This window comes from Mirounga angustirostris, unplaced genomic scaffold (genome assembly GCF_029215605.1).
Source record: "Mirounga angustirostris isolate CCGP_5_RB_7025 unplaced genomic scaffold, mMirAng1.0.hap1 SCAF_2, whole genome shotgun sequence".
In the NCBI taxonomy this organism is placed as follows: Eukaryota; Metazoa; Chordata; class Mammalia; order Carnivora; family Phocidae; genus Mirounga; species Mirounga angustirostris.
The window spans coordinates 16,423,609-16,449,441 of record NW_026991710.1 but is presented as its reverse complement, the minus strand read 5'-3'; the positions used below and the strand labels follow the sequence as shown (position 1 = coordinate 16,449,441).

The 25,833-nt window shown below is 41.5% G+C and overlaps 1 long non-coding RNA gene across 1 annotated transcript; it reads right to left on the bottom strand.

Annotated features, from left to right (window-relative positions):
• Nucleotides 1-943: 943 nt before the first annotated feature.
• Nucleotides 944-25,833, bottom strand: LOC135363576 (uncharacterized). Its single transcript, XR_010409318.1, has 4 exons — nt 25,469-25,833; nt 23,280-23,375; nt 16,074-16,629; nt 944-2,237 (listed from the first exon to the last, which is right to left on the bottom strand). It is a non-coding gene; the product is annotated as an uncharacterized LOC135363576 (long non-coding RNA).

Sequence of the window (25,833 nt, the reverse complement as noted above, 5' to 3'; positions counted from 1 at the left end):
CAGTTGGCTATCCGCATCTAGTGTGGAGGGGCAGGAGCTGTGGATTTTACAGTCATCAGTGAATAGACAGTAACTGAGGCCATAGGAGTACTTAGTGTACTCCAGGGAGAGCATGTAGGGTGTAAGAAACGGAAAGCCAGTAGTAGACTTGGGTCTCTGAATCCTGTTCTAGTTTCAGGGTTTTAATTCTCTATTTGGAGAGAGTATAGAGGGAGCAAATGGTTGACCTATGTGTCTAGGATTATGGCAAATGATTCTGAAAAGACAGTAAGTACTACGTATATCCCCTATGCCCCTACAGATTTACTCTCCGCTCCTCTCCACCCTGCTGTATAAACACTGGGAAGCTGATCACAATGGACTGGCATCAACAAGGCTCCCATGCCCATTGGATTACACTTGGGTTTGGCCAATGGGGAAACTTAACAATAAATTGTATTTAATAAATTGAATTCGGGGAGAGTGAAATCAGAAGATTTATTCTTCTGCTTCATCTCTAGAAGTTTCCCTGGAACTGGCTATATCCCTGAATGAAGGTCACAGTTCCTTTCTAAATGGCCAGATTCAGGACTACAGGTACCAAATCTCAGGTGCTATACTAGCCCTTGATTAGTGCACTGTCTCTGCAGTTACCCTGTACTTTAATAAATAGTCCCTTTGTAAATAAATCCTCACCTAATTATCCTATTTTAATGTATCACTACATGTTGTATAAGATTATGAATTAGATAAGTCTAATCAAAACTGAAAAATCACATATTTTCTCATTGTTTTGATTTCTATTTCACTTGTGAAAGTGTCTTAATTATACTTCTTTAGTCACCAAACATTTTTAAGAAAATATCAGAGGTATTATTGGTTTGGCCTTAATTACTTTAAAGAAAATCTTTTCCTTTTTGTACAAATTACAGACCAACTGATCATTCCCAATTATCAGGCAATGAGATATAAGCTATTTCTTAATGTTATTTCTAGTACAACCTGTCAGGAGATGTTAGACATTATCATTATATAATCATCAAGAGCCCACAGGGAAAAGTTAATTTTAATTTTAATTTTTTCCATATGGAAAACATTAAGCAGTAATAGTAGCTACTTAGGTGAAAGTAAAGGAGATCAACAGGAATAAGGATACAAGGGCCGCATTTTCCAATGGAAATATAATGTGAGTCACATATGAAATTTAAAATTTCCTAGCAGGCACATTTTTTTTAAAGATTTATTTATTTATTTATTTGAGAGAGAGAGAGAGCACGAGCAGGAGGGGCAGAAGGAGAGGCAGAGAGAATCTCAAGCATTTTGTGCCAAGCACAGAGCCAGTGACGGGCCAGTCATGGGGCTCCATCTCAGGACCCTGAGATCACGACCTGAGCCCCAATCAAGAGTAGGACACTTAACCAACTGCCCCCTAGCAGGCACATTTTTAAAAAGTAAAAACAAACAGGTGAACTTAAGTTTAATACTGTATTTTACTTATTATATTTTATATTATGTTTTCTATAATATTTCATATTTATATAAATGAATATCTTATTTATATAAAAATGGCCAAACATGTCCAAAATATTAGCAATCTGCAATGATTACAAAAAATATTAGCATGATATTTTACATTCTTGTATTGTACTAAATCTTCAAAATCAGGTACATATTTGACATTTACAGAGGATCTCAATTCAGACTAGCCACAATTCCTCAGGAGCCACATGTGGCTGGTGGTGATCAGACTGGAGAGTGGGAAGAGAGGCTATGGCCTAACATAGTTGTACAAACATAGAGCCAAATAAAGAAATGGAGTGTATCGAATAGTTACAGAGTACACACTTCGTGTAGAATATACCATTCGGTGTTGGAAGGTCAATGCAAAATGTAAATAGAAAACTAATTAATTTTTTATGAATCTCTGTAGAATCCATGCAGTTAACAACTTCCTCTATGATTCATAGTGGAATTTCATTTCTTTTCCAAATTCCCTTCTTGTCTTTGGAGGAAACATAATCTTCTCCTTGGAGATGTGTTGGAGAGGGAGTGCTGAAGCTTGGAGGGGTCAGGCATCGGGTCCTCTGTTGTCCTCTGCCTGTGTCACCATCTGCCAAAAAGTACTTTGACTTTTCTGGTCCTCAGTCATATAGCCTCTGTCCATGTAGACTGTTCATGCATCTCTCTTATTCCAAGTTCTCATTCATAGCCAATTCCACTCTCCTCTTCAGTGCCCAGGAAATAGTCTATTCTTCTATCTGAAGTGAGAGAAACTCATGTGTTAGTTTCCACACGGTGGGGATCATGGGAAACTGTAAGACTGCCTTTGAGTCCTTTGCCTAGGCACGTCACCTGGCTATTTCTTCTGATCCTGTGCCCTACAAGGTTCAGGAGTATCTAGAGGGTGTCAGGGGGCATTAGTTCTGAGACACTGTCCTGGGGGTCAGCTGAAAAGTGGGCAGGGCAGGGCACACTGCCTCCTTACACTCAGCTCTGGACCGTGACTCTGAATGATGGACTATTCTTCCATCTCTTCCAAATAACGACTGGTCCTGGGACTTGGCTGTTGAAACTTCAAGGCCAAGAATTTGACTCTTGTTGTCAGTACTTTTATAATGATGTCCCCCTCTCTGAGGCAAGAGGCATAAAATACTCCAGCTGTAATCTGCACGGAGAAAGTGTCATGAGGTAGCAGGAAATACTATTTTTATAGAAACTATTATATTAGTTTTTAACTTATTTTAGGATATTTTAAAAGATTTTTTTATTCTGAAGTGTCAGTCAGAATACTATACCATTTAAAGTGTTTCATCACACTTAGTTCAACTATAGCTTATTAAATTGAGGTTTAGGGGTAGATGAAAAAGGAATGGGCTTCTCACATGTCTATCAGAAATTAATTCTTTTACTGCTACATCTTGGGTTAATGATTCTTCCTTCATAAAGTCATTTACAACAGGGCTAAAAGAAATGCAAAGCCCTGACTTTGTCTCTTTGTACATTCTGACAGGTGTCCATAGTGATGATGTCAAGTTATAATTGAAAACCTGTTCACGTGACTTCATCCGTATAACATCAACAGTTAAGAGTACCTGATGTAGTCTTTTGCCGAGAAAATTGTTAGTTTGTTAGAGAACTTAATTTCTGATCCATGGCTTGTGGAGGAAACTTTATGTCCTTGCTACTCATAGTGTAGTCCTCAGATCACCACCACCACCTCCACCACCACCACCATCATCATCATCTGGGAGCTTGTTAGAAATACAGAAGGTCAGGCCCCACCCTAGGTCTACTGAATCAGACTACATTTTACCAAGATTCCCCAGATGAGGAAATGTATTTTACAGATTAAGAAGCACTGATTTAGGCATGTGTGAGGGAGAAGCAGAAACTACCCCTTTATGGTAAAGAGTTGTTCCTGTTAAATTATTATAAAAAACACAATATCAAAATGAGGGAGAATGTAACTCTCCATTGAGGTATAATGCATCATAGTTTTATAGGGATATAGCCAAAGATGACACTGAAAGAACATATTGTGAATGTGAGGGCTGTTGAGGGTTGAGTTTTATCTCCCCCCAGATTCATATGTTGAATCAATAAGGGATCAATAGTATGCAGCTAGTGATCTGGCAAATGCCTTTTTCTCCATACTTTCCATAAGGCTCACCAGAAAGAGTTTGCTTTCATTTGGCAAGGCCACCAATATACCTTCACTGTCTTATATCAGGACATAATTTAGTCTATAAGGATCTTGATCTCAGACCAAGGACATTTCCCTTCTCTAAGATAGCATACTGGTCTATTACACTGACAATTAATATGCTGATTGGACCTAGTGAACAAGAAGTAGCAACTACTCTGGACTTATTGGTAAGTCATTTGCCTCGACCTTTGAAATTTCTAGGAGTCCAGTGATGTGGGGCATGTCAAGATATTCCTTCCCAGGTGAAGTTAAGTTGTTGCATCTGACCCTTCCTACAACTAAAAAAGAGGCACAATGCCTACTGGGCCTCTTTGGACTTTGGAGGCAACATATTTGTCATTTGGGTGTGTTACTCTGGCCCACTTACAGAGTGACCTGAAAAGCAGCTAGTTTTGAGTGGGCCCCAGAAAGCAGGTCCAAGCTGCCATGTAAACTTATGGCTTACGACTTGGGCCATATGATACAGCAGATCCAATGTTGCTTGAGGTGTCAGTAGCAAATAGAGATGCTGTTTAGACACAAAGTAATCATTTTATTGAGGTGGATGAGAAGCAGGTTTTAAAGCTTTTCCCAAATTCTCCCATATCCTTCATATTCCCTGGTGCACACTTCACCTGATGTGATAGTTCATTTTATGTGTCCAGTTATCTGGGCCACAGTGCCTAGGTATGTGGTTAAACAGTATTCTGGATGTTTCTGTAAGGGTGGTTTTTTGTTTTGTTTTGTTTTGTTTTGTTTTTACATATTTTATTTATTTATTTGACAAAGAGAGACACATAGAGAGAGAGGGAACACAAGCAGGGGAGTGGGAGAGGGAGAAGCAGGCTTCCTGCTGAGCAGGGAGCCCAATGCAGGGCTCAATCCCAGGACCCTGGGATCATGACCTGAGCCAAAGACAGACGCTTAATGACTGAGCCACCCAGGCGCCCCTGTAAGGGTATTTTTGAATGAGATTAACGTTTATATTGATGGACTTTGAATAAAACAGATTGCTCTCCATAATGTGGGTGGGCCTCATCCAATCAGTTGAAGGCCCAAGGAGACTAGATGAATGACCTCTTCCAAGCAAAAGGAAATTCTGCAGTAGACAGCACTTGGACTTGAATTGCCACATCAGATCCCTCCTGGGTCTCCAGCCTGCCAGGCCATCCTGCAGATGTAGACCTGCTACCTTCCATAATTGCATCAGCCAATTCCTTAAAATAAATGTTTCTATGAAGAGCTCCCTAAACCCATTGTCAATTGAAAATACAGTAAGTCAAAAAATGCATTTAGTACACCTAAGCTTCCAAACATCATAGTTCAGCCTAGCTTATTTTAAATGTGTCCCGACACTGACGTTAGCCTACAGTTGGGCAAAATGATGTCACAAAGCCTTTTTTTATAATAAAGTACTGAATTTCTCATAAGATTTATTAACTACTGTACTGAAAATGAAAAAAAGAGAGTGGTTGCATGGGCACAGAATGGTTGTAAGTGTAATTGGTTGCTGACCCTCACGATCCCCTGACTGCCCGGGAGCTGCCGCTTGCTGTCCCGTCCAGCATCGCAATAGAGTATTGGATTGCATATCACCAGCCCAGGAAAAGATCCACATTCAATACTCAAAGTACAGTTTCTACTGAATGCACATTGCTTTTACGCCATCATGAAATTGAAAATTTGTAAGTCAAACCATCATAAGTAGGGGACCATCTGTATATTAACACATCTTCTCAGTTCCGTTTCTCTGGAAAATAATACACCAGATTTCTCCATGCTGTGAAGTAAATTCCAGTTGCCCTGCAGAGCAGCCTTGAAAAGCAGTCTCAAAGCTCTATAAAAAGTTAATCTGTGATCCCAGCCTCTACCTCCCACCCCTAGAATCTCTAAAATACTTGTTCTGTGTTGAAGGGCACTGGCTGAGTTTGGTCTCCAGCTCCCACACTGGTTTAAAGAAGGAGATCAAAGCTGAGAATAAATTGAATGGGTCCAAAGAGCAGAGTGAAGGTAAATGACTAAGTTAGCTTCATTAGTGATGTCTATATATTTTCTGATTACAGCCAAATACAGTTAGGATGAAACATTCTTGATTAGCTGTCTTCACTGGGAAGATTATCAGATAATTGCCAATTTTTGCTTTCACTGTTTGGTCCACATTGATCATCTTACCTGACTTAGTATTGTTGAGATATGAATAGTATAGTAATACATTTAAATTTAATCATGTATTGGATATTAGGTTGTTATTCAAATATTTAAGAGAATCAAAATACTTTAAAATATTAGATAAAATAGCCCCAGCATTTATTTCTCTATGTTAAAGGAAAAGGAGGGTCCAGAAACTTTGGTCAAACTTTGTTTTGCCCACTAGATGGCACTGGCTAACCATCTCTTTTGCTTTGTAGTCTTTCAGTTAATGCTTTCTATTGTCAGCTGGCAAATTGAAGAGAGGAAAAATATAAAGGCTATTTACTGAGGATGTTGAACAAGGTAGAAGTTTTATTAATGGAGAACTGAACACATTTTGTAATTCAATTGCTAACAAAATTATTTTCTTTATTGTCATATATTTGCACAGTTAAAAGCAGGAAATAGGATCAGCATTGAAACATGTACAAAGAGTATGATCGGGCTAAATGCAATCAGCATTGACGAGGAATGTTTATCTTAACCAAATAATAAGTGGAGGGGAATGACGATAACATAATACATCTGCTGAGCTGCTTTGAAAAATTGTTTTTGACCACATATAATAGACCATTTGCATCTTCATGCTTCCTGCTCCCAAGAACACTAGTAGAACTTACAAATGTCAAGAGAGATTTTTTTTGCTGCTGAAGACTTTTACCTCAGAGTAAAGAAAAATGGTCCATCTAAGAAAAATTTGCTTGGGGGTCCCAGAATTTAAATTTTAGCACTGCTTGGTTTTTTGGATTGTATTTAACACTAGCCTGTTCTAACCTGTATAAAACCTTCAGTGTGGTTCATAATGGTCTTTCAGGGATGCCCTGATTCTAAGGTAGAGCTACGATTAGGAATCACTCAAGACATGGATGATATTATGCTTTTTTTTTTGGGACCTTCCAGAGGCAAAATTCTGAATTTAAAATGCATCAGGGTCTGTGACAATATAAGTGGAGAAGATCTTGGGACTCTCCACAATGAAGCAATCCAAAGAACCCTGTAGACCTTCTTCCCTGAAAGCCTAGACTAAGGAATATTAAAAACCACAAATGTTGAGCAACGTATTCGTGGGCCTTAAAATCGTACTTAAACAACACGGGAAGAGAGGATTAATGTTCAATAGAGTGCTTCTCCAAAGAGAAGAGGCAAGATACATGGGTAAATTTAGCAGCATCTGATGTATTTGTTGGTATTTTTGGAGATGAGGTAGGGAAGACCACTTTTAACAATCAGGGCTCCCATAATAGCCTTGTGGAAGTAGCCCCCCAACCTCGTGGCTTTCTCTCTGCCCTTTTCAGCGGTGTGGTCAATACTCAGGATATCTAAGGAGCCAAACTTTCCAAGAATGTTGGGAAACTATAATTCCCCAGCCCACAACCCCATCCTATTCTTATTTATGAATAAGAATCTCTGAGGCTTCTTTCTCTTTGGAGTGATGAACTCATGCCCTTCTTTGGGATAACAATGAAGGAAACAAATGTATACATATTGGACGCTATTCTCCAGATGCCAAGTCTCTCTCCAGGTGGTAATTAGGAAAGAGTTTTACAGAACGTTTAGCCATGGTGCCTTGGGAGTCTGAAAGAGTTAATTTCTCCCTTTAGACAATTACTACCAAAAGGTTACTTCTGGGAGGAAATCTGTTTTATTCTGTTCTTAAAAGAGATGAAGCTGGAGGCTGAAGTAAGGTGGGGGTAGACATGCATTGTTAATATCTTTAAAAACAGAAAATAATAGGATTCAAGAGGCCTCAATAAATCAAGGAAAAGACCATTTAAAAACAGTGATAAGTACCAGATGGCACACATAGAAATCAATATTCTGAGTCCTTTAGGGACTGGGTTCAATTCTTTTGGGTCCCATGTAGCATCTGACACAGAGATTTGCACTTAGTGGGTGCCTAATATTTACTGAATGAGATTGAATTGGCGACAGATACACACACACACACACACATCAGTAGAACACAGGCTGCAAAAGTTGCTAATGCCACAGTCTTAACAGGAATAGGCCAGTAATATTTCAGCTTTATTGCCTAATTTCCATGATGACATTCGTGTTTCATTTTAAACTTAACAGTTAAAAACTTGAGGTAGCCATCAAATGAAGTAATTCAGAGAAAATGACAATAGCATTATGTTAAAGGCATCACTTCACTTATTCATTCATCCATTCATTCATTCACTTAACAAACAGTCTGCGATAACATGAGAGAGATAAACAGGCTGCCTCTGCCTTGAAGGAGTTTATAGAACAGTGGATGGTTCTTCTGGAGCGCATCCACGCGCAGAGAAAAATGACCAAGACATTCTCCGAAGCAGGCTAGGGTAGGCTCCGAGGAACTCCTATATAAAATGGTAGCCTCCCTACCCTGGTTCTGAGGCTCTGTCTCAGCCTCAGTCCCCCTTCCATACTCTCCTTTGTGAAGCTGGGGCTCCGTTCCCTATGCTGGCTGGCTCCCTATTTAACTCCATCCTTAGAGGGTGCTGGAGGGAGGCCGCAAGGCAGCTGAGATGCGGAGGCCACCGGCCCATTTTTGCCGGCTTGCTGCTCATGTCTGCATTGGGCCAGTTTGTGTGTGTGACCTCAGTGTCCTCATTCCACATTTATAGCCCCTGTCATCCTCCAAGAGCTTGTTAATCCATTCCCCGTATGCCATTCTTACTGTTAAAATGGCTGCTGTGTTTTCTGTTTTCCCTGACCAGACCCTGACTAAGCACTGCCATGTTTTCCTGCACGACTTCTCATCATTGCAGTTGTTAATACCAGGTACGTTAGCTATCTTCTTATTTATTGTCCTCCACACTCCATTTGAATACAAGCTCCATGAGAGCAGAGGATCTATTTTGGCTTCGTTCTGAATGCCCAGCCTTCAGGACATTAAGTGTGCTCTATTTCTACTTAGTACGCCCTCAGTACAGATTTGTTGAATGGGCAAATGATTGAATGAATGAAGACTGATGGATGAATGAGTGAACGAAATAGCTAGGGCCATTACCAGTTTATTGCACCTGCCCTTCTACTCTCCACTACCCTATCCTCTTCCCCTTCCTGTGGTTCTATTACGATCCCTAGACTCGACTTTATTGCCACCCCCCAGGCTAGATGGTACAGACATAAAACTATCACTGTTGGATAGTTTAGCCCACTAGTTTTCAACTGTCCTCCCTGGGGGCGGCGGGGGGAGGGGGGGGATTCGGCAATGTCTGGAGACCTTTTGGGTTGTCACAACCAGGAGCTAAAGGGCCTTCAGGCATCCGGTGTGTAGATGCCAAGAGGCTGCTAAACGCTGAACAATGCGCTGGACACCTCCCAAACAAAGAATTATCTGGTCTAAAATGTCACTAGCGCTGCTAATTAAGATTTAATTTAGGCATTAACCAGTTGAGAAGCAAGGGATTCCTCTGATAATGTTTATAGCACCTTTGGTCTTGTGAATTTATGTCTTTGTCTTTACGAGGCCATATAGTGTCAATGAAAAAAAAAAAGATACAACTCACTTGATTATGGCCAAACACCCAGATGTTTTTTTAAAAAAACGATACGTGGAATCCTGTAAACAGAATATCCAGATGACTGGCTAAGTATTGGCTGGCCTCTTTTCAGTTCTATAGAGCCAGCCTATGGTTAAAAGTAGAGCAGTGATTGATAGCTAGGGGGCCGGGGCAGAACTTGCCTATGAAGGTGCATAAGAAATGTTTGGGAGAGCAGTGTCTTCTCTTCATCAATTCAAATCCCATAATAATAATTATAAGAGCCAGCTGTTTACTCCCCAAATAATCTAGAGAAGAGCCATTAACTGGAGATACAGAGTTTAAAAATGACATAAATCCCTTGGTATTTGTATTTTGAAGGTCATTTTGGATGAACCAGGTGGTTCCCTCCTGGACTTCAATTATCAAAATCTATTTTCCTAAAAAAAAAAAAAGGATTTGACCCACTTGGGTAATTGCTATTCTGATGAACTCCAACCTTACACTACTGCTTCTCCCCCCACACTTCCTCAAACAAGTTCACTCGATCATCATAGCTACCAAAATATCCAAGAGGTGTATTTTTCTTCTCAGTGTATGGCAGTAATCCCATCTAATTTATCAAACAGAATACAAAGGACTACATGCCTGTCATAAATTTTTCCAGCGCAATTCCCAGAGTCATTACTTAGTGTCATTGTCTTTCCAAATTCTACTTACTAACTTTTCAGTAAACACATGTGAACCTTCATCTGTATTTATTTCCTTTAAATTATAACTCCACTAATCAGATAATTGAATATGGTCATTAAAAGGGCATTTAGTTGAGTTCACATAATTGCTGCTAAGATTACAGCTAAAAATATTAAAGAGCATGTTCCAGAGGGTACTTGTGAGGTTGACCAGATAAAATAGAGAAGTCCAGTTAAATTTACATATCAGATAAACAACACATATTTTTTTTTACCATAAGTAGGTCTCATGTAATATATGGGACATATTTGTACTAAAAAAAAGTGCAGTTTTTCTGAAATTCAAGTTTAACAAGGTGCCCTGTATTTTTATTTGCTAAGTATGACAGCCATAGTGCTACTCGGGCAAGGGCCTTTCCTTTAATACAAAATTCATTTTAAGTGATGTTACTAAGAACAGTTTCATTTCAGGTGATTCATGGATGATTCTCCTTTAATGAAGAGATGCTCATAAAATAATTAAATAAAATAAATGCTCATAAAATAATTAAATCCACAGGAATGTTTTCATCACTGAAAATAATGCAGTCATGAACTCTCCAAGACTGACATACTGCCTACTGCACTCAGGAGGTACCTTATGAACTCTAGCTTCAAATTATGGACCCACAATATCCTGAAAAAAGGCTCTGTGATATCGACCATTTGCAAAGTGCATAGTTGCTGATTCCTTTATGCTCTAATGCAGCTAAAACTCAGTCTCTTCTCCCTCCTTAATCACAGTTCCATGGGGAAAACCCAATAATTCCCCTTCTGGTTGATGATCAGTGGACATGGCATGTGAAGAAAATAACTCCTTAGCCATGTCACATATGGTCATTGAACCAGACTCGGGCTCAGCTGATCTGATTACCTGAGTTTTCTCCTGATTAATTCTGAATGACACAGAGAAATCAATCATGAGGACAGCCAAAATAATCATCAAGTCAGGTGATTCACTTATATAAACTTGACCTTAACCTCCTCCTCTCAACCTGTGCTTATTTCAAAGAGATTTTAACAGATATAAGAGAACTTTTAGAGGTAATGTTTTTCTCAGAATCTGCTCTTACATACCAATAATTTTAACTGATTCCATTAAACACAATTTCCTAGCTTTAGGAATCCTTTTTTTTTTTACCTCTTATTTTCCTTTTTACTAAACAAAAGCATACAACACAAAATCTTAATCACGGAAAACATCTACTCTGTATTAAATACCATACTCTAAGCAATTCAACCGCAACTTCACAACTGGAAACACTTAAACAAAATTTTTTCTAACAATATACTGGTGATTTGCATTTGTGAAAAAAATACATACTATTAAAAAATAAAGTGAAATGTCTTGTCTTCCCATTTCAGGGCACTATAACAGTTGTTTTGTTTGTTTGTTTGTTTTTTGTTTTTCTGTCCTATGTGAAAATTATGTCTGTTCTTCCTTATATAGATGTAAATATCTTCTTGCTTTAAAATTCCAAAGATTAGATTCCTAAATAACACTTATTTATTAACTCATTACATAGTGATTGAAAGCCTGCTGTGTAAGAGATATTGTTACTGGACATGAGGTTGTAGACACTAACATGAGCGAGAAGAAAAGGATGAAGCAGAGTTATACAGTGAGCCCTAAGTCAGCAATAACCACGATAAGGAAGTTTAAAAATAGGGCCAACAGGAAGATTTGAATAATTATATCTAAAAAGTCAAAGAAGTCTCCTGGATGCACTGCATGATTTGAAGGACAAAGATGAGTTAGTGACCTGAACCAACGAACCGAGAGAATAAGGATATACACATCACAAAAACAAAATCAAAACCAAATTTCCTCTTCAGCCTCTGGCCCCCACCAAAAAACCCAGCATATGTGTCACGGAGGTGTGAAACAAACGGTGTATTTGGAAACCCCAGGCATCTTAGGGATGATGAACACCAAGTGTGAAATGCAGGGTAGGAATGAGGCTTCCCTTTCAAGTAATGATGGGTCGGGGCTCCTGGGTGGCTCAGTCGGTGAAGCATCCTGCTCTGGATTTCGGCTCAGGTCATGATCTCAGGGTTGTGAGATGGAGCCGCCTGGGCATGGAACCTGCTTGGGATTCTCTGTCCCTCTCCTTCTGCCCCCCCCCCCAATAAATAAAATAAAGTAACGATGGGTCAGGGAATTCCAGATTGAAGGAATCTGGGCAGGGGCTGAGCTGCCAGAGGGAGCAGGCTGGCTCACGGGGCTCAGGGCATGGTAGGCAATCCTTGGGCAAGGGGAAAGGAGAACTAGAAGCATGTACAGAGAGCACCCAAGAGCTGCAAGAGCAGAGTCCCTGAAAGAGAGAGGGAGTTTGCTTTGTGACATTTGGATACCATTCATTCAGGGGCCAACACTGGGCTGGGTTTTGGATGTGGAAGAAAACTAAAACATTGTCTCCTAAGGCAGACAGTGACTTAAAGCAACACAAACTTATTATCTCACAGTTCTGAGGGTCAGAAGTCCAAATGTGTCTCCCTGAGCTACAATCAAGGTGTTGGTGGGGCTGCGTTCCATTCCCAGGGCTTGAGGGGAAATTCAATTTCTTGCCTTTTCCAGCTTCTAGAGGCTGCCCACTTCCCTTGGCTTGTGGCCACCCTGCCTGCCCATCTTTAAAGCCAGCAATGGCCCATCAGACCTTTCTCACATCCCATCACTCTAAACAGATAATCCTGTCTCCCTCTTCCACTTTTGAGGACCCCTGGAATTATAAAGGACTCACTTGGATAATCCAAGATATTCTTCCCATTTCAAGGTCAGCTGATTAGCAAACTTAATTCCATCTGCAATCTTAACTCTCCCTTGCCAGGTACCGTAACACATTCACAGGTCCCAGGAATTAGGACATGGGCATTTTGTGGCATTATTTTATCTGCCATATTTGTTTTGAAAGTTTATGGTCTAGTTTCAAAAGATTTTGATGAGATGTACCACCCATGGAAGCCACTTGAATCTTTTTTTCTTTTTTTTTTAAAGATTTTATTTATTTATTTATTTGAGAGAGAGAATGAGAGAGAGAGAGAGAGAGCATGAGATGGGGGAGGGTCAGAGGGAGAAGCAGACTCCCTGCTGAGCAGGGAGCCCGATGTGGGACTCGATCCCCGGACTCCAGGATCATGACCTGAGCTGAAGGCAGTTGCATAACCAACTGAGCCACCCAGGCGCCCAGAAGCCACTTGAATCTTACAACATACACTTGAGAAGAGGAAAATGCCCATTCCATTAACTGGTCTGTGGACAGGGTTGAAGGCAAAGCCCAGTCCATTCAAGGTCAAATGAGTTCAAAGCTGAGCACTGATACCTTGTGGATTTATTGGAAGAGAGAAGCAGACTTTTTTGCTTTATTTAAGTCATCCCCTGATAGAGATAGAATACTCTGCTAAAACTATGGGAGAAAATTCATCATAAGATAGAGTAAGAATAAAAGACCATGCAAGTTTGACGATCTTTTCCAGGTGGGATAAACAGTGAACTCTCAGTGGGCAATGTTTTCCTGTTGCTAGGCCGACTAGCTGTGGTGGCTGAGTTGTTTATCTTTGAGAAAACATACCTATATCTTTCTACTTGACAACTACAATATAATCTGTCTGGGAGTTGTTCATCATTTAAGAAAGGGTGAAAAAAGTCCTCTCCCAGAAAGTGTTCAAATCCGTGAGCCGAAATGATGATAACATCATGAGAGGCATCATAATTTATCTGGAGCATGTAAATCACCGGGGCCCCCTCTGAGGATGCTCACTAAAATGATGAATAGCTCTGTGAGCTGTAAGATCAACCCCCAGGAATTCACCAGCGAGCCTTTGACAGCAGAGCTGCCTCCCTGTCTCCGGGTTGGGAAGAGGCAGTAACTTCACAGATTTGAAAATTCAGTTTTTTAACCACTTGTTAAAATGTTTAGCTGAAGACTTTACCCGCAAAGGCATAGCCTGGAAAGAGGTGAACAATAATCCTAGGCTCTGATCAAAATAGAGGCTGGTGTGGATATGCTGGCTTGCCAATTTTTTTCTTTTTTTTTTTTTAGTTGGTATGTTCTGCGATGTCTTAACTTGCTGTCTCTTCGCCAGTGTAACTAGTCTTATGGTCAGATAACCCTGCATTTTCCAAGAAAATAGGTCTCTACTGAGTGTGCATATCCCTGCTGCCTCCTGCAAAAAGTTGAAGTAAAAATGGGAAATGTTTTGTGTGTTCGATTTTAGAAAATTTAGCACTTATAGTAAAAGGTTGATAGATAATAGTATATTGAGGTTTTCATTGTATTATTCTGCATAGATGTGGATGATATATATATATTTTTTTTAGTTTTAGTAACTATTGCAGGCTGAATGTTTGTGTCCCCTCAAATCCCTATGTTGAAGTGTTAGCCCTCAACATGATGGTATTTAGAGCGGGGCCTTTGGGTGGTGTTAGGATCAGAGGAGGTCATGAGGATGGGGCCGGCATGATGGGATTAGTGCCCTTCGAGGAAGAGGAAAACAGAGATCTCTCCTCAGTCTCTCTCTCCCTCTCTCTCCATGCATGCACAGAGGAAAGCCTACACAAGCACACAGTGAGGAGGCAGCTATCTGCAAGCCAAGAAACAAGTCCTCACCAGGAACCTGATTTGCCGGCACCTTGACCTTGGATTTTCCAGGCACTAGAAGTCTGAGAAATAAACGTGTGCTATTTCAGCTACGCGGTCTATGGTATTTTGTTGTAGCAGCCTGAGCAAACAGGAATTTAAGAGTAAGAAAGATATTATTAATTTTCATATTCATCCATCATAGTGCTTTGAATATTGAAGTCACTCAGTATGATATTATTATTCGAATAATTAATGGTAATGATAAAATAATAAAAATAACAAATGATCCTAAAAGTCTTGCACTGGGGGAGCCTGGGTGGCTCAGTCGTTAAGCGTCTGCCTTCGGCTCAGGTCATGATCCCAGGGTCCTGGGATCGAGCCCCGCGTCGGGCTCCCTGCTCCGCGGGAAGCCTGCTTCTCCCTCTCCCACTCCCCCTGCTTGTGTTCCCTCTCTGGCTGTCTTTCTCTCTGTCAAATAAATAAAACCTTAAAAAAAAAAAAAGTCTTGCACTGAGTGCTCACCGTGTCATGTGCTTTGCTCAACGTGGTACACATTTTATCTGAATTCTCACAGAAGCCACATTTGATAGGTGTTATTATCTATCCATATTATGTCTAGGGAATTAACATCTGAAGAATTAAAACTGACCTGTTCAAAGTCTCCCAGCTAGGAAGCCCTGAAGCTGTGATGTGAACTCAGGTTTCCTTGACTCCAGAGTAAGAATCTTTATCTGTGCTGAACTAATTGTATTAACCTAATGAGTTAAATGAGTTAAATGAGTAATTGCAGGAAAGGGCACTAATTTCTAAGAAGGAGGCATGCACCAGGTCTTCAGGTACCAAAAAAAAAAAAAAAAAAAGAGAGAGAGAGAGAGAGAGAGAGAGATTCATCTCAATTATTCTGGAGTTGCAGGGTTATGAAAAGCTTCTCAAAGGATGTAAAATTCTCACCCAACATGTCCCATATTATGATCAGGCCTTCCCCATACAAGAGCCAATGTTGTTTCAGCAGGAAATATACTCAAGTACCTAAAAATAAGCAAGTCTTTGATAACTTCATTGTGCGTGTCTTACACAGAGCATGTAGCGGGGGGCATTTCTCTAGCACCTGTCTCTCTGGGTTGTTCCAGTGGGAAACCAAATGGAGTCTGGGAGTGTGTATTAGTCTGCTGGGCCGCCATAACGAAGTACCACAGACTGGGTGGCTGAAACAACAGAAACTTATTTTCTCACGGTTCTACAGGAGGCTGGAAGTCCAAGATCAAAGTGTCAGCAAGATTGGTTTCATCTGGGGCCTCCCTGCCTGGCTGGCAGATGGCCCTTTTCTGCTTGTGCTTTCACATGGTCTTTCTTCCAAATTTCCCCTTTAAGTAAGGACCAGTCATATCAAGTCAGGAGCCCCCCGCCCCGCCCAGTGACCTCATTTTCACTTACATACCTCTTTAAAGACCCTATCCCCAAATACGTCGCATTCGGAGATCCTGCGGTCAGGACTTCAACATACGAATCTTTGGTGGACACAACTCAGCCCCGTACAGGGTGACACTGAGGAGCCGTGGACCTCAGAGCCAGACCAACGTGGGTTCAACTCTCAGCCCCGACTGTGTGACCTCAGGGGAGCCACCCCCACACCTAGCATCAGTTCTGTCTGCCGTGAAGGAGGACAGATGAGACTTTGCCAGGGGTCTGTGGCATCTAGAGCTGGTGCCTATAGACAGGGGCTACTTGATAAATGGTAGCTGCAACTCCACGGCTTCTTCTCGGTGACACCAAAGATGGTGTGTGATGCTCCCCTGGCCGGCAGATTCCTCTCCCATGGCTTCTTCCTTCTGGGCTAAGTTTCCTGTAACTGGAGGACCTTTACACAAATGTTTGCCCAGCAGATTCCTGCCCCTCTTATCAGGACAGCTGGGACAATGGGAAGTTTTCTGGTCTCTCTCTTTCTCCGTGCCAGGCACAGACCATGCACTTTGTGAACTTTTCCTTGACTCTTACTGGAAATAAGAAAAAAAGAGAGAGAGAAGACTGTGGTCTTCGCCTTCCAGTAACATAATGGAGTCTGTTTCCTTGGGGTTTGGCAGAAAGAGGTGCTGGTGGCAACATGACAAGGTCATGCCCTCCTGCCCATGGATGCTGTTCCAGATGAGGCCCCCTCTGAACACAGACCGGGGGCCCTGGGGAGCCCACAATACAACCTGTCACCAGGCAGCCCTGGGAAACACAAATCGCATTTTGGAATAAAACAAACAAACATCAGCCTCTGAATACTCTCACGCCCAAGGTCATTTGTGTCACCCACATGGCCTGTGGGACCCCAGAGAAATATAAAACCAGAGAGTGGTCCTTTGATCTTGCACCTTCTTTGGAACGTTTTATTTAATCAATTAACCATGAAGTCCCTCCACTTCACTTATGCAGGCCTATATATAAAATGACTTTGGTCTGGCTGACACTTTCCTGCATCCGAGATCAAAGATTGGAGAAAATACCAAATTCTGCCAGGATAATTCTGAGGCTTTCCCCCCAGCACACTCCCCCTCCCCCTCTACCCTACCCCAGCTCTCAGAAGCACTTTTCTCTCAAGGACAGAAAGGGGAAATGGTGGATGCTGATGGACACACACAAAAAAGCTTCGTGAGGATTTAAGAAGCCCATTAGGATAAGAGGCGAGTTGGTGGCCAGTGGAGTATGCCGGGGTAAACTCAGCTAACAAAGTCCATTTTAAAAGTTAAAAATGGGGGTGGGAGAACAGAATGAAATGCACTTTCTGGAGGAATTTTGAGAGTGGCCTCCTATTTAGGAAGTCAGGACAGCGCTGCGAGATTAATTAGATCTATGAGAGCAGGCTCTGAATCTTCTGAACCCAGGCTTGCAGTCTAACCTAATCACCTGTTACTAATGATATATGATGCTGTCATTCTCAGGAAGAAAACTCCTTCCCAGGCATGTGTGCATTCATGAGAGAATACAGGGAGAGAACACTGGTTCCCACCATTTTGCCACAAAGGGAGAGCTGAAAACCGATCATTTGTGGAGAGCCTGCTGTGTCTTGGCCAGGGCTAGGAACTTTACATACTATCTCAATGTTCTCCAACACAATAACCCTAGGGAAGGCACAGTATATTATCAGCATTCTCGGATGATGAATCCAAATCTCCGAGTGGTTCAAAGGCTTGCTGGTGGTCAGACAGAGACTCCAAAAGTCCAACACCCACTTGTCATTGCTCACTTGTATAATTTTTTCACCTATGGGTTTCATCGTGTGAAAGGTTCACTCCACTGTATACCCCAAAATAATTTATTTTCTTGATTTCAAGTACAGACATCTATAACTGTTGATCATAGCTTTTGATCAGCATGAGCTAACCAGTGTCAGGACACTGAGCTCATAAATTCCCAATCAAAAGGGGAGAAAGTACAGACTCGTGGCAGGAAAATAAATTATACTGTCCCGAGCTACTGAAAATAATTATAACTCTTTATTAAGCACCTTTCATATGCCAGTTGTGGTTCTGGGCACCTTACTCATCCTCTCAGTAATCCTTCCCCGGTCTTGTGACATAGACATTTCTATCCCCATTCTACAGATACAGAACCAAGGCTCAGTAAGGGGAAAACCTTGCTCAGCCTTTCTCAGCTAGTACCTGGGATTTGAATCTCGAGTCTCAATCTCACATAGCTTCTGAATCTTTATTAATTATCTAATTAGAATATTGGGGTTTGAGAATCCAGATTGGGAAGGCTTTGATATAGAAACTACTATTATGGTATTAAAGAAAATGTGATATTCTCTCTTTTTCTTTTTCTTTTTTTTTTATTTTTGAGAGAGAGAGAGAGAGTGAGCAGGGGCAGGGGCAGAGGGAGAGAGAGAATTTTAAGCAGGCTCAATGCCTAGCACAGAGCCTGACTTGGGGCTCAATCTCACAACCCTGAGATCCTGACCTGAGCTGAAATCAAGACTTGGATGCTCAACCGACTGAGCCACACAGGCGCCCCAAGAAAATGTGACATTCTTAAAAGTTTCCTCTACAATTTGCTGAGTTCTATAAGATGAAGTGTCCTGACCGATCACTGTGGTCCAGCCCTTGACCTGGATGTGAGTGCCCAGTGGATTTCCGACACGTGGGGCTTCATGAAGCCAGCCCAAAGACACTTAATTGGCCATTAAGGGTAATTCTTACTTCATATTCAAAATATTTCCTAATCCTGGCCCTAGTAGAAAAAGCCAAAGGGTTACTTAGAAGCCTTTTGAAATAACTGCCTCTAAATACTGTCAAGCTAAGCAAAAGAAAAATTACAAAGAGTGAAGTAAGAGACGCTTCCAACATAATTTCAAGAAGAGTCTAGAAGCAGGAGAAACACACAGAGTCCAAACGGGCAGGGCTGAGCCCCCATCATGACGTGAAGCAAAATGGAAAGTTTGGGGTGAGGTTTGGAAAGGAAGAGAGCATGCCTGTGTGGCGTGGGGATTGTGGTCCAGAGGGCTGGACAGAGAAAGGGGCCCCTGCTTCATGTCATCCTTAACAACACATGTGGTAGGGATGAAGATTAGAAGCACCGAATGCGCTAGAGGAAGCAGATGTCCGTGTGGTCAGTACAGCAACTCTGTTGACCAGAAATTCCGAAAAATAGGAGGGTGGTTTTTGTTCATGATCCAGGAGAAAACCATTGAGGGGAAGTGGTTCCAATCAGCCACCAAAGCCCTGGATGAAGATGCTCTCACGTGTTCGTGCTGGGTTTGGAATCTCCCTTCTGAGGGGAGAGGAGCTCTCCCCCGCCCCCCCCCCAAAAAATCCATTTTCAGCATGAACACTCTACGTAGGGAATGAGACGGAATCACTGATCATAACAGCTAAGATTTGTTGGCTGTTTAATAAGTACTTATTTTCAGTACTCCATAATGGTATGCCATTTTACTCTCACAACAACCCTGTAGGGTGGGTGCTATTTACAGATGAGGAAACTGAGGTGCAGAGGGGTAAACTGACTGACCTAAGATTGCAGAGTGGGTGTATGCTGGAGTTGGGGGTTGAAAATCAGACCCTGGGCATCAGAGGCCACCCGCTAGCCATCATATTACAATGGCAGAGCCTGCATATCAGAGCAGTGGTGCATTCAGACAGCTTCTGTTCACTCAGCACTCCTTACAATAAACTAGGGAACTTCACTCCAGGGGGAGGAAGAGAACTGAGTATTACCTTATCATAGTGTTTAATTTTTACCTGATAGGAACTCTGCTTTCTGAAATATTGACTTTAGAGATCTTAGCATAGTCCTGATATCATGATGAGATTATCACCTTAACAGAATTATGTTAGCCAAATTTGGCCAAATATTTCTCTGGGGAGAAGCTACCCCAGGGATGAGTAAGATGGAGGCTCAGTGACTGAGGTAAAGCAGCCGAGTCCTTAAGAACACTTAAGAAGATGCAAGTGACCTACCCTGAGCACCTACTATGCATCAGACACCCACTTTAGGGCACCACCCCCATTAACATAAATGCCAACCACCCCACCCATGCACTGTGTGAAGAACATATGGTGGGGATGGCATCATCATTCCCTATAGCTCAGGACACTCACCTGTATTTGCCCCTGGTGGTATTTGAACATGACCACTGCATTTTACTCTATTATTGGTGCCTTTTCCACTTATCGTAGTGTCTCCCCAAAGCAGGGGAAACTAAAAAAAATGAAAAGCTTATAGGCTCTGGTCAGAGTACGTAGCCTTGGTGGCCTGTTCTGCAATTTTCATTAAAAGATGAAATGAGCAAAAATGAAATTCAGTATTTATGGATGATTAACTGAAACAGAGGCCCACAATGTGTTTTGATCGTATAAATTAAAAAGAAACACTTTTGAATATATTTGACCAATACTGGTACATTCGTTTATTAATAAGTTATATGGATGGAGTACTAGGAAAATGCTTATGTTGTGAAACAAATAGAAACAGAGTAGGATTGGATAAAAATAAATGCAGCTGGAAGTTGCAATATTTTCTCCTCTTTCCCTCTGGATTGTTTTTGCACACATTCTGGGGCATTTGTACCCCCTTTGGGGGGAGCAAAGGCATAAAGGATGTGTTCACTCATTTTTGTCGATGTTTGAATGTTGTCTTTGGGTCAAGTGAAATAATTGGAATGCTACTTGGAGTTCATTTTGTTCATCCTTATAGAATTGGGTGTTTGGGTTCTTTTTTCTCCCCAAATTTGGTTTGGGTATTGTGCCCATGAGAGAAATTATGACAATAAGAGATGGTTCTAGAACATTTGTTACTCATTTGAGGGCTTTGGTTAAGAAAGTGACCCACTTCCCAAACCATTGTCCATATCCTGAAATTTCTCTCAAGCTTCTGTGTCAGGAAATTCTGGGTTTTTCCAGACAACTGATACGTTTTCATGTTCTATACATGGGCCGTGATCATATTTCCCACTGCTTTGGCTACCATGTTTCTTGGGATTTAAGTGCAACCTCTTTACCATTTTTCAAAGTTTTAAGACAGTCATGTGTTAAATACTTTGATTCTCTCCTATTAATTAAACCTCATTTCACCTTATTCTTATTTATCTGATTAGGACAATCATATTAGAAGAGCAACTATTTATTGAGCTTGTCCTATGTACCAGGCATATTTTGAGGGACGTTACAAGCATTATATAGTTGTAACAATTACCCAGTAAAGCACACACTACTCACTATAGTTTATCAATGAAGAAAACCAGATTTGTTGGCTCCAACGCTAATGTTGTTTTTCCACTTTTGCTATAAATGTAATTTGGTAAACTACCTGAAGTCCAGTTTAGAAACAGAGGCTTATAAATCAACAAATCAATAAGGATAAACCAAACAACCCCCAATTTTAAGCTTATGTGTACAAGCAACATCATGCGGACTCTAGAGAAACAAAAGATGTCATTTTAAATCCCTCCTCTGATATTTCTAGATCACCTGCAAGAACAATTGCCTGATATGGGAGAGACGAGGTACCCATTTCACCTACTCATTTCCTTTTTTCCAAGGAAACAGCTAGTCTTCCTTTCCCAGCCCCACGGAAGTTAGGTGTGGCCATGAGATTGTCTTCTGGCCAATGTCTGTCATCAGACGCTACAGGCAATGCTTCTAGGGTAGGCCCACAAAGCCCTCCTGGCCGGTGCTCACCTCCCTTCCTCCAGGGAGATGCGGATTATCACTGCAGCCTGTTGATCATGGCAGAGCCGCAAGGTGAAAGGAGTCTGGGTCCTTGCTAGCCTTTGGAAGAAAACTCCATGCTCATGAAGAATACCCCTTTCATTTTCCTTGGGTGAGAAATTAACTTCTATTTCAGAAAGCTTCTGAGATTTGGGGTTATTTCTTATCATGGTTCGTTTCCTTTTCTATGAATTGGGGTATCCACTCCACGGAATTATTGGGGAGAATAAATGAGACAATGCACATAAATATGGCATCTGGGGTACAGGAGCTGTTCTATTTGTTATGGTAATTATTGGAATTATTACTATGTAACATAAGTGGAGACTAAAGGAGACAATGCATGTAAATATGGCTTCTGGGATATAGGATGTATTCTACTCATTATGGTAATTACTGTAATGATTACTATGTAACTCGAGTATCATCAGGCTGTAGAGCCTTCTGAGTAACCTTCCATCTTGCAGGAATTCTAGCCTCCTCTCAAGACTACTAAGTGCCCCGAGGAGAATTACCTTTTCTTGATGACTGTCCTAGATTTCTTCTTGATTGCCCCTGGTCACATCCTTACTTCATCCCCTGGTGCTTTAGCCTTCCTTAGTTTGCCTTAACCACACTTTATTCAAAAGTCAGTGTTAACATAGAGCTAATGGGTATCACTAAAGACTTTAAAATAGAGTAAGTAATAATCAAAATAGAGTAAGTAAGGGAATCACAACACAAAAAGGAGAAAACTTTTAAGAGACATGGACTTCATGTCTCTGAAAGTTTCTCAGCTAGGTTCCATCTCACATATTTCCACTGGGCCATTCCTATGTCTAGAGCCCTATCAGTAGCCCCATTCAAATCACAGTCCCCTCTTCCTCCAGTTCCTTTCCAGGGCAATTCCCTATGCCAGACCTCCAGAGAAAAATCTAGAAATATCTGAATAATCCAAATGTCTCAGAATAGAAAAAAAGCCCACGCTAACCAGAACCACCACTGCCCTGGGCAATAAATCTGCCCTCCCTCTCTTTCACATGACTAAATAATTAACATTCTTGTGTGCAGCGTTGGTATTAGGATTTTATCATCCAAATGTGGGACTACCATAAAATGAAAGAATAGATCCCTGACACAGGAGCGTGACAGCAAGCTTTACCAAAGTGAGCCCTTCTAGAAAGAAGGAAAGAAAAACTTGGCCGCTGCTGTTAGACAGCAAATTCCATGCAATTTTAGAACCTTCCTTTGGTCCCTCTGCCTAGCGTTCCTTCTATTCCTCCTGCTTTCTTGCTCTTCTTGACTCAGAGCTTCGACACAAACTATCAGGGTAAACAGCCCTGCATTATATTTGAAGAGCACTCTCTGGCATTTGACTCAAATGCCACTTCCTCCCGGAAGAAACCACACACAGCTTCCTCAATCTGCCGGTACCATCCTCCCTCCTTCACCAGCCAGTTATCCATAGAACTTACCATGATCCAGAGCAATGATTTCCAACAGAATTTTCTGTGATGATGGAAATGTTCTTTATCTGCACTGTTCAGTAGGACTGCTCAAGCAACACGCAGCTGTGGAACACATGAAATGTGCTGGTTTTACCTTGGTGTATACCTGGGACTAATACAACATTGTGTGTCGACTATACTTCAGTTAAATAAATAAACAAACAAACAAACAAATAAACAAATAAATAGAAAGAAATGTGCTGGTTTTGATATCTTACAGGCTCCCTCATTAGCTAACATGTTAAATAAAACCTGTCATGTGTTCATTTTATACAAGAGACTTGCATTTACCTTTTTGAAAATCACACTGCAACAGTATTGAAAAGTCTACAGTGAATTCATCAGAAATGCTTCTCCTTGGAAACACACATTGCCCTTAATTCCAGACCATGATAATAAATGCTTACAACATTCTCAAGTCAACACAGGCAGCAATGGGGACTTGAGGTGAATCCCAAGGATCATATTATCTAATTGAGCCAGCACTCGACTAGGTATGAAGTGATAATGATCATTTTTCTATGTTTGTGAAGTGGAAGACTCCTATGCAGTTATGAAAGCCTCTATAAAGGGAGATAGAAGAAAATAACAATGACGTTGCCTTCACTAAAGCGGGAAGGATGGGAGCGGTGTGCTGGAAGTCAGCCTCTTCCTCATTCCGCCTCCACCCCCTTGGCTACCTTAAGGATTCTCCCAACCAGTTGCAATGTGTAGGTTGGGGGCAGGGTGTGGGGGGAAGGGCCCCACACCACCAAGCAATTCTCAGGACACCAGCTGGGAATACTGCAAATTCAACTCAGTTCTTACCCTGTCTACCTAGGGATAGTGTCAGATCACACAGGTTAAGGGCTCAGTCCCACAAGGCTGCCCCCCATGCCCATCAGATGCCAGTCACAAGTCCATGTTGTCACCTCTGCCTCTGACTGAGGGGGATCCCACACCCCTCCCCACCTTGGAGTCTATTTATTTGCTGGAGCAGCTCCCGGAATTCAGGAAACCAATTTACTCACTAGATGGTGAGTCTATTACAAAGATTATTAAAGAATATAAATTGGTTAGGTGAAGATATGCATAGAACAAGGAATGGGGAAGACACAGGTAACTTCTGTGCCCTCTCAGAGTAGGCCCCCTGAACCCAGTCCTTTTAGTTTTTAAGGAGGCTTTATTATATAAGTATGATTGATTAAATCATTAGCCATTGGTGATTGATTCAACCTCCAGCCCCTCTCCTCTCCCAGATCACGGGGTGGGACTGAAAGTTCCAACGCTTGAATCAACATGTTGGTTTCCCTGGCAACCAATCTCCCATCCTCAGGTGGGGGTCCTGAAGTCACCTCATTAACATAACAAAAGATACTCTGCCATTCTCATCAACTAGGATATTCTAAGAGTTTTAGGATGACTGTGCCAGGAACAATGGAGGAAAGCTAAATGTCTGTTATCATAAACCACAGTGTCACAGCCCCCCATGGCCTCAATGTGAAAACTACTGACCTGCATCACCTTATGGGTGCCCACTCAGTATCTCCTACCCACATTCCTAAACTACTCCTACCTTTCCTTGGGTTCTCAAATCAGCCCCATTATTACTACTTCCCCCATTTATTTTAACTTTTTTCTTAAATATTTTATTTATTTTTGAGAGAGAGAGAGTGTGTATGAGCAGGGTGGGGAGGGAGGGGCAGAGGTAGAAGCAGATTCACAGCTGAGCAGGGAGCCTGTTGCAGCGCTTGATCCCAGAAACCTGGGATCATGACCTGAGACTAAGGCAGACGCTTAACTGAATAAGCCACCCAGACACCCACTATTTTCCCCATTTATCACATAGTCTTGAAAGTCTACAATGTGTGAAGCATTGAGCTAAATGTTTCTGGCAATCCAAACAGAAATCAGATGTAAAACCTGCCTCCACTACATTGATCCTTTGGTAGAGAAGAAGTCATACATTAGTCAGAGCAATGGAAAAGTAGAAAGTGGTTGAAGCTGCTGGGGTGTGACATATTAGTTCTGATTTTGGTTTCTGAGGAAGACTTCTAGGCTAGGAATGGAAGGGAGATGGCGGGGGCATGTCTGAACCTCTGTGTCTCTGATCTGGGAAAGTACTAAAACCTTAAATATAACCATAAAATAAAAACTACCATTTAATGAAGACTTACTTGGGTTCCAGGAACTGTTCTAAGCATTTGGGGTATTTTAATTAATAATCTCACAATGACCTGGATGGCAGCAGATATCCTTATCTTCAGTGTACCAATGAGAAAACAGGTGTGGGGAGCTGGAGTGACTAGCCCAAGGTCACAATTTCAGCATGGGTGGGGCTGGGATTTGAACCCTGGCCAGTTAGCTTCTGACCTGCTCCACAATCCCATTTCTTACGAAGGAAATGATCCTCAGGTTAAATTCCATTTTTCACCAAATATGTTGATTCTTTGATTTGACAAATATTTTGAACACTTATCCCATGCCAGGCCTTGAGCGTATCACAGAGAAGATAATACCCTTGGTACCCACAGAGCTTGTG